This window comes from Phyllostomus hastatus, unplaced genomic scaffold (genome assembly GCF_019186645.2).
Source record: "Phyllostomus hastatus isolate PE091 unplaced genomic scaffold, TTU_PhHast_1.1 phas_contig_34, whole genome shotgun sequence".
Classification (NCBI taxonomy): domain Eukaryota; kingdom Metazoa; phylum Chordata; class Mammalia; order Chiroptera; family Phyllostomidae; genus Phyllostomus; species Phyllostomus hastatus.
In genome coordinates, this window is record NW_025333857.1 from 10,290,642 (window position 1) to 10,302,794 (window position 12,153).

Here is a 12,153-nt window from a genome sequence, read left to right on the forward strand (position 1 = left end):
ACTCAGGATGTGTGACGGGGGAATAACCCACTTGTTCTTTGCCATCTTTTTTTCCCATTTGATCCATACAATAGTCTTGCTAATTAAGCAGACATTGTTAGTTTCATTTTACAAATGAGAATAAAAGCTTAAAAAATTTAATCACTTTGCCCAAGGTCAAATGACTAGAAAGAGGCAGAAACAATAATGAAGCCCAGACTTCTACCTCCGATTTCATTATTCTTTCAATAATCTCATTTAAGTAGGATACTGAGGCTCCTGGGTCTTGGTTTCTTCAAAAGTGAAATGGAGGGAGAGGAGGGAAGTAGGCTATGATGTCTGTGCCTTTCTGCACATGTACCTTCTGCTGAAATACCTTCCCTGCCTTTCTTCCCTCGTCTGTACAAAGACCCAATGTGTTTTATTTATTTTTTAAAAGTTTTATTTATTTATTTTAGAGGGGAAGGGAGGGAGAAAGAGAGGGCGAGAAACATCAACGTGTAGTTGCCTCTCATATGCTCCCTACTGGGGACTGACCTGGCCTGCAACCCAGGTATGTGCCCTGACTGGGAATCGAACCAGAGACCCTTTGGTTTGCAGGCCAGGGCTCAATCCACTGAGCCACACCAACGAGGGCAACCCCCAGTGTGCTGTAAAAGAAAGAAAGAAAGAAATATATTTTAGAGCAGCTTTAGATTTATAGAATTATTATGCAGATGGTACAGAAAGTTCCCACACACTCCACATTCAATTCTCCCTATTATTGACATTTTCCTTAGTATGTACATTTGTCACAATTAATGAACCAGGATTGACATATTTTTATAAACTAAAGTCCATACTTATTTTATCAGGTGTCCTCATTTTGTTCCCTAATATCCTTTTTCTGTTCCAGGTTCCATCAGGATACCACAGAACAATTAATACACATGTCTTCTTAGGCTACTCTTGGTTTTGACAGTTTCTCAGACTTTCCTTACTTTTGATAATTTTCACAGATTTGAGGAGTACTAGTCAAGCATTTTATAGAACTCCCTACAACTGGAATTTGACTCATGGTTTCTTCATGATTAGTTGTGTGTTTTGGGGAGAGAGACCACAGAGGTAAAGTGCCTCTGTAATCGCAGCATGTCAAAAGTATATGCTGTCAATATGACTTATCACAGTTGATGTTAATCTTGATCATAAACAAACAGAAACAGAATAAGCTTTATGTATATTCTCTTTCTGTTGCACTTTGTTCCCCTTTCTCTTCTCTGATGTTACAGGGAAAAATAGGAAAAGTGAAATTATGGAAAGGAGAAATATTTTTAGGCTGCATCTGGAAATTGCACAGAAGTATGTAATTTTGGTAGATCTATGCATATAAATTGACAGAATTAAGACTAGGGAAAATAATATCTGTTAATTACCCTGACTATACTTCATATTTACTTTCTTGTTCCCCCCAGATCATGCCATGTCAAACAATTAAAGTAGATTTAAATTTTTAAAAATTAAAAAGAAAATGACATTTTCAGTGTTGAAATCTGGAGACTATTTAGAATAAATACATGTCATTTAGTAAGATCAGGATGGAATTGATCCTCTCCTAGGAGTTAGCCAAGGCTTTTCCACTCAACCTGGTAATTTTCATTCAGTCATTTTGATGCACTTATTTTGTTTTACTATTGAAAATCTACTTTCAGGAAAACTTCAATTCAATATTGACTTTTCTGCCCTGGCTGGTGTGGCTCAGTGGATTGTATGCTGGCATGCAAACCAAAAGGTCACCGGTTCGATTCCCAGCCAGGGCACATGTTTTGGTTTGTGGGCCAGGTCCCCAGTGGGGCACATGCAAGAGGCGAACACACATTGATGTTTTTCTCCTTCTTTTTCTTCCTCGCTCCCCGCTCTCTAAAAATAAATAAATAAAATCTTTAAAAGTATATATTGACTTTTCTAATAAGAAATAAAGGTGAAAATATCCTCTTTTATACTCCTTAGTGACATTTGTCATGAATTTGGGAATCATAATGTTTCCCACATATTACAAACATTTATTTACAATCCATTGGGACTTTTTTAGATGGCTATAAGTATAAAATAATTACTTTGGCAAGAGACAAAACCAGTATATCCACATTAAAATAAGAACACAACTATAGCTGATTGAATTTAACTTGTGATAAACATTTATTCCATCCACACTATCTTTTTATTATTGTCCAAGTATAGTTGTCTGCATTTTCCCCCCTTTAAGTGGAACCTAATCAACAAAACAAACAAGCAAGCAAAATATAACCAGAGACACTGAAATTAAGAACAAATTGACAGTAACCAGACGGGACATGGAAGGGGTTCATGAGGGGGAAAGGGGGAAAGGTTTTCAGGAACACCTACAAAGGACACACTATTTTTTATAATGTTATAAACCCAACAGTGTTGTACTTTTGTCATTACTTAAAACCTAATAGAGTTTGCTCAGAGTCATAGCATCCTAGAATGAAAAGGAGTGTGGCTTAATGAAAAGTGCAGAAAAGCCAGACGTGTCTCTGCTCCTCATGAATGGACTGTCTGGAGTTACTCATCTGGGAGCTATGGAACTTCTGTCTGTAAAATGAGAGATTGCATCTGGTAGTCTCCAAGGTCTCTTGCTGCTTCAACACTCTTTGATTCTGGGGCATCATTTCTAACCACCCAACCCCCAAATCATAGACCATCTAAAACCATCTTTCTATATAGATTTGGGGCACATAGTCTTAGAAATTACCTGTACATCACTAAAGTATCTCCTTTTTCTTGGGAAATTAATATTTCCAGGATAATTTTGTTAATGATGAAATGGCACCAGATGATAGATGTTGGTCTTTGAGTTTTGGCTAAGAAAGAATTTAGAGCCACAAGTCAAATACAAGCAAAAGATTATTTACAAAGCCACAGAGGTAGAAGTGAGCTGTGGAAAAAGAGCCAGCTGGGCTTCATGGGCTCAGGAAGCAACTTACAGAAGCAAAAGAAGGGCCCTTGGAGCTTAGAGGAAAGAAAGCAAAAATGTGCCTGGGGTAAGGTGATGAGGATAGGTAAAAGCCTGCTAAAAAAAAAAAAAGAGAGCATGCTGGGGAAAAAAGAGGGTGGGAAAAGGCATGGATGTGTTAGAGAGAGCATGCTCTGGGTCCTTCGCCTTAAGGGTTTTTATCTGGAGGTCTCAGGGGACAATCTCAAGAGAATATTCATCAGTTTCCCAGGTGTGTCTTTTCAGAGTGGTAGTCTCTACCGATTGGTTGGCATGAGGGCAGTGGGTCATTAGTCATGCAGCTGTTCCTGGTGTTAGCCATGGCTTGCCCCTTCTGGCTTTGTATGCTTTTGGAGCTGAAACACAACTGAGGCCTAGATGTTATCTCTAGGGCAGGGGTGTCAAACTCATTTTCACTGGGAGCCACATCAGCCTTGCAGTTGCCTTCACAGGGCTGAAATAATTTTAGGACTGTATAAATGTAACTACTCCCTAACTGTTAAGGAGTTGAAATTGCATTCAGTCCTTTGAAGGCAACTGTGAGGCTGATGTGGCCCCTGTGAAAATGAGTCTGACACCACTGCCTTAGGGCTTAATGCTTACGGAAGTGGTTGTGCAATGGCTTGAATGGGATTTGTATGAGGCAATTCTCTGGCCCCCTTGTTCATCTTCTAAGGGGTTCTACCACATGATTAGTGACATGCCAGGAGAGGAAAGGTCAGGAGAGGGTCCAAACCTCATGACCAGCGAGATATGAAAGGTCAGGAGTTCTAAACTACATGACCTGTGACATGCTAAGGAAGGAAAGTTCACCCTGGAGGCAAGGCCCCAGCCCAGTTTTGCCTGTTGCTAGGTACCCTGGGCCTTCAGTACATGGTCTATATCCCTACTGTGCTTATGTCTGTATAACTGCCTACTATATCACTTCCATTATGTTGATGTTATGAAAGCAAAGTTGAATTAAATCTGACTCATGCCTATAAAGGCATTTATCCATTCAGAATGATATTTTGAAAAGAAAGCATGTGTTTATTTGCATTTAAAATGAAAATCAAATAAAAATCAATCTTCCTAATTTATTGTGAACTAATTTGCTTGCTTGCATTATTTGAAAAGTTGAGCACTCATGAGAAATCGCATATGAGTGTACAATTTCCCTTGTAGCTAATATAAATTCATAGGCCATTCCAAGATGGGCATACTCATAGTTAGTCATTTGAGGGAATAGAGTTTTGCATACCTGTGCATCATAGGAAAACACCCACACATACAAAGGCTGCATTTTTACCCAGACCTGAAATGAAAAAATAAAAGAACTAGAATGCCTCTTACCACCTCCACCCTAACCACACCTTCCTGCCCTAAGCTTATTGCCCAAACCTGGCCATGCCCCAATGTTTGCTTCTTTGAAAATTTGAAAAGATGTTGAGAAAAAAAGGTGAGTGAAAGAATAAGGTCAGGAAGAGAAATTGGCGAAAAATAGATGAAGAGCAGGAAATTCAGTTGGGAGTGGCTTTCTGAAGTGAATTGCTTCATTTGGAAATGTAAGAAAGCAATTAAGGCTGTAAAAATAACCAGGATGTTGCTCATCCTCATAGTTCCTTGCTGTGCTCAAATACTGGATGAGCATTGAATAATTCCATTGATTTAGACAAATAGGGGTTATCATGATGACTTCAAATAAATTTTATGTCTTCAATAACCAATGATATTTCAAGTCATTTAATAAAATTCTTTGCTTTGATCATTTGTGTTGGGTGTCTTAAAATAGATAACTGATTCAACTTAATTTTCTTCTCCTTATACCTCCCAGATGGTGCTTGATCTCTACAGAAAAATCAATAGTTCACTTCCACCGTTGCCTCTCTTAGAGCTATCTTAATTCTCCCTCCTTCCCTCTGTCCCTTTGGAGTTTGCTTTTACAGTATAAGTTAGTTGAGCTTTTCAACCCTTGCATCTGCTTTGAACACAAGAAGCCTGCTGGGTCCTTCAAAAGAATAGGTAAGTTCAAAGAAAGAACCTCAGAAAAACCAATAAAGAGTAAAGGAAGATGATGTCTAGAGAAAAAAACGTCTGTCAAGATGTAGCCAATCAGGGCTCCAATCATTTGATAAGCCTGTGATTGGGCACAGGGCAGTAGGAGATGCTAATTGGGCAACTGGGAGTTGGAGAAATGTGCTCCAGTTCTTGAGGAGATCAAGCTAGGTGAGAATTACACAGGTCTAGAGCCAAGCCAGCTGCTGCTCTGATAAAACTTCTTGGTTTGGATGGGTCAATCTATTTTGCCTCTACAAAGAATATGTGAAGCAGAAATTCAAGCCAATTATTTGGCTTCAGTCGCTTTTAAGCAGTTTGACAATAGTAATTAAATTCTCAAAACCACTGCTATATCCCTTTATACAAATATGGTTCATTTCTTCATTTTTCATTCTGAAAAATAAGAAAAGCTTTGACAAGTAAGAACTTCTAGTTTGCAGAAAACACAGTCTTGGGTGTTCATAATTAATAATCAAGCAGCAATTTCTACAAGAAGAAAGGGTGCCATCTATTACATTAGCATGTACAAACAGTTCGGTTTATTAAGTCTGAGCTGAGCCAAGATGTCTGTCATACACTGGCAGCATTGTCAGCATTGCAGAAGTAAAAAAAAAAAAAAATGAAAATTCTACCAGTGTCAGCATTGATCCCTCACCCCCTCATGCAGTGATGAGATATTACTGCATTTGAGAAATATGTCAGTTGAAACTGGCTGAAAAGAAATTGGATTCAATTTAATTAACAATGAACACTTATTTACATACATAACACATTTCATTGACTAAATATATATATTGCAAGGAAGATAGAAAGAAGGAATTCATACCTTCCTTCAAGTAGTTTATGAAAGATATAGTAGTCACATATAATAATAAGAGGTATTGAAATAAAAGTTAGATAGAGACATATCATGATAAATCAATAGATTATCAGTCCTGTACCACAAATAGATCTGAGTTTGAACCATGTCTCTACCGGTTATTATCTGTGTGATATTGGGCAAGTTACTTAATCTCTCTGAACCTCAACTTCCTCATCTGTAAAATGGGGTCCATAAGAATGGCTTTATATAATCATAATAACTAAATTGGATAGTACACAGAGAGTGCTAAACTAATATGTATTATATTTATTTTGTTCTTTTCAGGGTTAGGGACGAATAAAATTAATTCCATTAAGAAGAATCAGAGACAGTATCACAGACGAAGCTATAGACTTTAACCGATGTGGCGAGGTGATTTAATTTGCAGAACAGAATGAGTAGGGGTGGAGTTGTTGAAGCACACACACATTTGGGCTGCGGTGAATGATCCGTTCTAACCAAATAAGAGAACATAGGAAGAAGGTTTGAATCCCAGGGCATGAAGAAATAATTAGCAATAAATATAAAAAGTAGGAAAAATAACTTTAACAAAGCAATATTGAGAAAATGAAGTAACATGATTTGACAAAATTTCAGAAAAATAACTTAGGTAGCCATGTGAAGAATGACTATCTGTGAACATTTCAGAGGCTACTAAATAGCTTTTGTAAATGATGGTGACATAAATTCAGGCCATAATGCTAAGAACAGACATGAGAAAATGGCTATAAAAAAGGATTCTATAGTGAAATTTGCAAAGTAAAGAAATAGCCCCTTTCTTTGGGGACCCAAACTTGTAAGATTTAGATCCATTACATCCAAGTTTTTTCCTCTTTTGCAGATTACATGGTTAATAATCTTGCCTGTTATAATAGTTGACTTATTTTTAACAAACAGGTCTAGGGTCACAATATCCTTTCTGATACATATTTGCATATCTACACTGAAGGAGATTTGATGTAAATTTAAATTCAATGTCTGCAATTCTTTGTTCTAAGAGGGCAGTGGTCTCAGACTAGGGTGCATCGGAATCACCTAGAGGGCTTGTTAAAGCAGACTGCTGCACATATGTCCAGACTTTCTGTCTGATTCAATAGGTCTGGAGTAGCATCCATTTTGCTGATGTAGATACTATGCTTTGAGATCCACTGTTGTACATACATAAAGGCTTTTCTCTTTGATTAAGGCTAGTGGGTTTCACCCTGGGTAAGAGCTAATTGTATTAGCCCATTGGGGTGAATGAAAGAGCTATTTCAAACTCTTTTAAAGAAAAGTAATCTAGAGACTAGTCCATCCTTTTCCTCTTGTGGAAGCTATATAGCCTTGACATTACCTTCAGAGTTTCAGTTTGTAAGTTTTGGTTAATGAGTTCTGTCATTTGCCCCAATCATGAATGAGCCATGTTCATTTCAATGTTAGGACTACTTGGACAATTAGAAATTTCCACACTGAAAAATAGAGCTAAAAGTCATGTAGGTAATATTTAATTCTTTGGGAGTATTGCATTTGGCAGGAAATACATTTTAATGTGAGATTCTTTAACTGGACTCTGTCTCTTGGTTCACTGAAATTTCCATCTTGTTGCAAAGAAAATAAGAACAGTTTAGCCACATACACACATATACACAAATGGAGTCATTCTTAATTTCCTAATTCTTAAAACAATTGATTGTGGTATGTGAGGCAGAAATATGTGTAGAGATAAGTGCCAGATTTTAACTTGGATGACTGGCAGAAAGATCCAATGACTAAGATATGAAACCCAGGAGGAAGAGCAATTTTGGCAGGAAGGCAAGGTTGAATTTAAACCATCACAGAGGCAATCTTCCAAGTGGAGATTTTCCACAGACAATATTGGTTTGGTGCTTAGGTGTTTGTCCATATAAAAATAATAGTTATGCCTATAATAGTTATGAGATTGGATGGACTTGCCTATGAAGAGATCATAGAGAGAAGGCATCACAATCTTGTTCTTAATTTGTTAAGAAAAGCTTATGTTATCTAATTTTTTTCTGAAAATGATGGTAGGAAAGGTTTCATATTTGAAGTATGAAAATATTGTTGAGGCAACATGATTGGCACTTCAGAGCTGTCTCTAAGCTTTGGGTTTCTTCAGTGTAAATCAACATGGATGTTCCATCATAAAATTCTCCTTGGGGTTAATATCAGAGAAAGAAAAATAGACCTAGGTAAACTGGTATCTATTATGTTTTTTCTTCCCACATGTATTTTTTATATTCTTTGTAAGCTAATAGAACGTTCAACCTAAAATCATTCACTTTCTGGTCAATTTTACAGGGTTAGGAAATGTAGAACCCAAGTGGTTAACTCACTCACTAAGATCAAGGAAAGGCAGAGTTGAGACTAAAATCCAGGTTTCTTGACCCCACCTCTAGATCTCTTTGCCTAGTCTCCCAAAGCACCCATGGACCCACCCAAAATCATTTTACTACACATAGAAATTAGTCTTTAAGCAAGCACACTTTCTTTCCTATTTCTCTGTAAAGCTTAAAAATAAAAACAGTAAAACTGAATCCAGAAACAGGATATAGATGAGACATCCCCATGAACTATCTACATAATAAATATGTGAATTTGAGAGGTTTACCCCAATATTCTGCATTGTAAATGGACAGAGAAAATTAAAAGTGCTTGTGACAGAAAAAAAATTCTCTTTGTAGTCAGTACTTCTTTCTCCAACAAATTAAAAGTACATGTGACAGGAAAAAAACTCTTTGTAGTCAGCACTTCTTTTTATGTATAGGCTTTTCCTATACATAATGCCAATTTAAAAACTAAAACCAACAAAGCATAATTTTGACAATAGCAATGCCAAACTGATTTGAATGAATCATTTGGGCTTCATGTAGATGCAATTTTAGACTACACTTATATCTATCTAGTTGTATGTATATACATACATATTTGTGTGCACACACACACACACACATTTCTTTTCTGTCTCCTCTGGAATAAGTTTCTTAAGAAGGCTAAGGAAAATAAAAGAACCAAATCATTGTGTTTCAAATACATCCTGATATAACTCACATGAGGAAAGAGAAATTAGTAGGAGATTTTTTTTTAAGGATCAATTAAATGCCCCATTCAGTTGAAGAGTGCCAAGTGAGTCACTTTCAGAAGGAAGTCCTTTGGTATCATGGATAGGGGTTTGGCTTGCTGTTTTAGGCTTTAACTCTGCTGACAGGAATTACTGCTGTGACTGATTCAACAGCTCTACTTGGTTTTTCAAAGCATAGTTCTACCTCTCTTAGAGCCAAAATCCCACAGAGCCACCAGGAGAATGGTGGGTTTAATGGAGTTTATGTGAGGCCACTGGAGGTCAGACAGCCTTTTCCTCTTCTTCTACTTGCTATCAGCAATTTTCTCCTTGGTATCTTATCATTTACCTTAATTTTCTTAAGGGGTCCAAAAGACATTTATGTCCTCAAACAACTGGGTACTTATTTTTCTTCCAAGACCCCCTCTTTCCTTTTTAAGTAAACACTGACACTCAAATAATGTAGGTAGTACCAATAAGTCTTTCTTAAAAAGATTTTATTCATTCATTTTTAGAGAAAGAGAGAGTGGAGAGAGAGAAACATCAACATGTGGTTGCCTCTTGCAAGCCCCCAATGGGGGACCTGACCCACAACCCAGGCTGTGCCCTGACTGGGAATTGAGTTCACAGCCTGGCTCTCAATCCACTGAGCCACACCAGCCAGAGTTAAATCTTTATAAAATCAACAAACAAATGTTGGAGAGGAGGTAGAGAAAAGGGAACCCTAGTGCACTGTTGGTAGGAATGCAGACTGGTGCAGCCGCTGTGGAAAACAGTATGGAATTTCATCAGAAAACTAAAAATGGAAATGTCTTTTGACCCAGAAATTCCAATGCTAGGATTTTACCCTCACAACCCTGAAGCATCAATCCAAAAGAACTTATGTACCTCAATTTTATAGCAGCACAATTTACAATAGACAGATGCTGAAAGCAACCTAAGTGCCCATCAGTAAGTGAATGGATCAAAAAACTATGGGACATTTATACTATGGAATACTATGCAGCAGAAAGAAAGAAGGAGCTCCTATACTCTGTGACAGCATGGATAGATCTGGAAAGCATTAAGCTAAGTGAAATAAGCCAGGCAGTGAAAGACAAATACCATATGATCTCATCTTTAAGTGGAACCTAATCAACAAAACAAACAAGCAAGCCAAACATAATCAGAGACATTGAAATTAAGAACAAACTGACAGTAACCAGAAGGGAGGTAGGAGGGGATAATGGGAAGAAAAGAGGGAAAGGTTTTCAGGAACAACTATAAAGGACACATGGACAGAACCAAGGTGGGTGGGATCAGGGGAGGGAGGTGGGGATGGCTGGAGTCAGTGGGGGGATGGAGACAACTGTACTTGAACAGCAATAAAAAAAGTTAAAAAACAATAAAATAAAATTTCCTCTAAAATTTTTTTGAAAATAAAAATTTGAAGATATTCTCATTCTAGGGTTTTAAATATATAAGCAAAACTGAATAATTTTTAAAAGGAATTATTTTAGAAGTATTTGTGTCTATTCTTTGAATCCAAGGATGACACATGTGAGGATACTTTATCTGTGGATCCACTCCTAGAATTCAAAACTGGCTTTGTTGTAAAATTTAAATGCTGTGTTCCTAAATCAAATATGCCAAGAAATTTTCTTTCCCCAAGAACCAGTCCATCATATACCTTTGGATCTTGCTCTTTTAGACTCCTGTATCAGGCTTTCTTCAGGTGGTAGTGCTTTCTAGATTTTCAAATATGGAAGAGAGAGAAATCCATGGACTGGTCTTATACTATATTTCAAGAGCAGGTGATAAAATATAAACATGAGTCATCGTGACATCCTCACTTGTTCAAGGAGTCATCAACTTCAATGTCAATTTGAATGAAGTGGGGAAAAGGCAGGATCACCACCAAGCCTTGATCCACTTTCCCAAATGCTGAATCATTACCAGTTGCACCATCTCAAATCCCATGCAATTGGCTGCTGGCAAGTGCTCCATCATGCTTGTTCAGCTCTGGACCACTTTGGTCCTCCTGGAGATTACACAAAGGTTCCTGGAGCCTCAGGTTTCAAAAGAGGCTCTTCAAATGAGTCATTCTTTATACATGAACACAGCATTTTATTTTTCATCAAGAAAACAAAGGAAAACCCACACAGGGCTGTAGGCACACCCTCAACTAACTTCTCACTCCATTTGTGTGTGAAAACTCCTGTGTCAGTGCTGGCCCTAAAGTTCATGCGCAGACACACCCTTTGAACCATGTGCCTAGGGCAGGAGAAATAGCTTTTTTGCTTTTGTACTCCCTGTGTCCTCACTACATCTCATCAAAAACCAGTCAATTATTCTGAGTCAAGGACAAGGAGTAAATTGCTCAGTGTAAAACAATTTCCCCTGTGATTCATTGTTGTTGTTGAGGTCTTATATGAGTCAACTGTAACATTGGTGCAAGTTTGCTAATTGTCTTAGGACCTGAAAGGCCAACATCTATGGAACTTAAAATAAAGTAGTATCTCAGGTTCTTGATAAATTATCTCTGCTTTCTCTGCTTTAAAAACAATTGTAGCAGGTGCATGGAGAGCAGCAGATGGTGGCAGTGAATGCTGGGAAGAAGGAAAGCAGCTGTAGGTTTTAGCTGCCTGATGCTGGGCTTGTCAGTGCCTGTGGTTTCCATTCCATGGTTGAAGCTGGCCGGGGACTGGTTCCACTACTGTGGGCTGTTTCTTTATGCCTTGAGCTTAACTCTTCAATGAAAGCCTGATGAAGAGTACTCTGGAACATGAATGCTTACTCCTTGAAGGCAATGACTTAGAGATCCAAAGTGGCAGAGGAGTAAGTGCCACCTCCTCCCAGGACCAATCTGGAATTACAACTAAATTATAGAGAAATCACCTTGAGTAACTAACTACACAGTAGCTGGAGAGAAGTTTTATAACCAAGGGCAGACAAAAGAAGCCACTTCACCACAACGTGACTGGTAGGGAGTGCAGAGGAGGCACAAGAGGACTGGCTGGGCTCCCATGAGTGACAGCTGAAATTCCAGAAGGATATTTAAGTGGCCAGGGGGCTTCCCCTGAGAAATGTGAGGTCTAAATCCCAAGCAAGGCCCCACAGCCTACAGCACCAGAGCCAGAATGGAATTCAGATAGCACACAGCTGTGAAAAGCAGCAGAGTTTCTGTCAGCAAGGGAAAGACAGCTGGAGACTCAGAGAGCCTCTTAACAAGCTAATGAACACAAT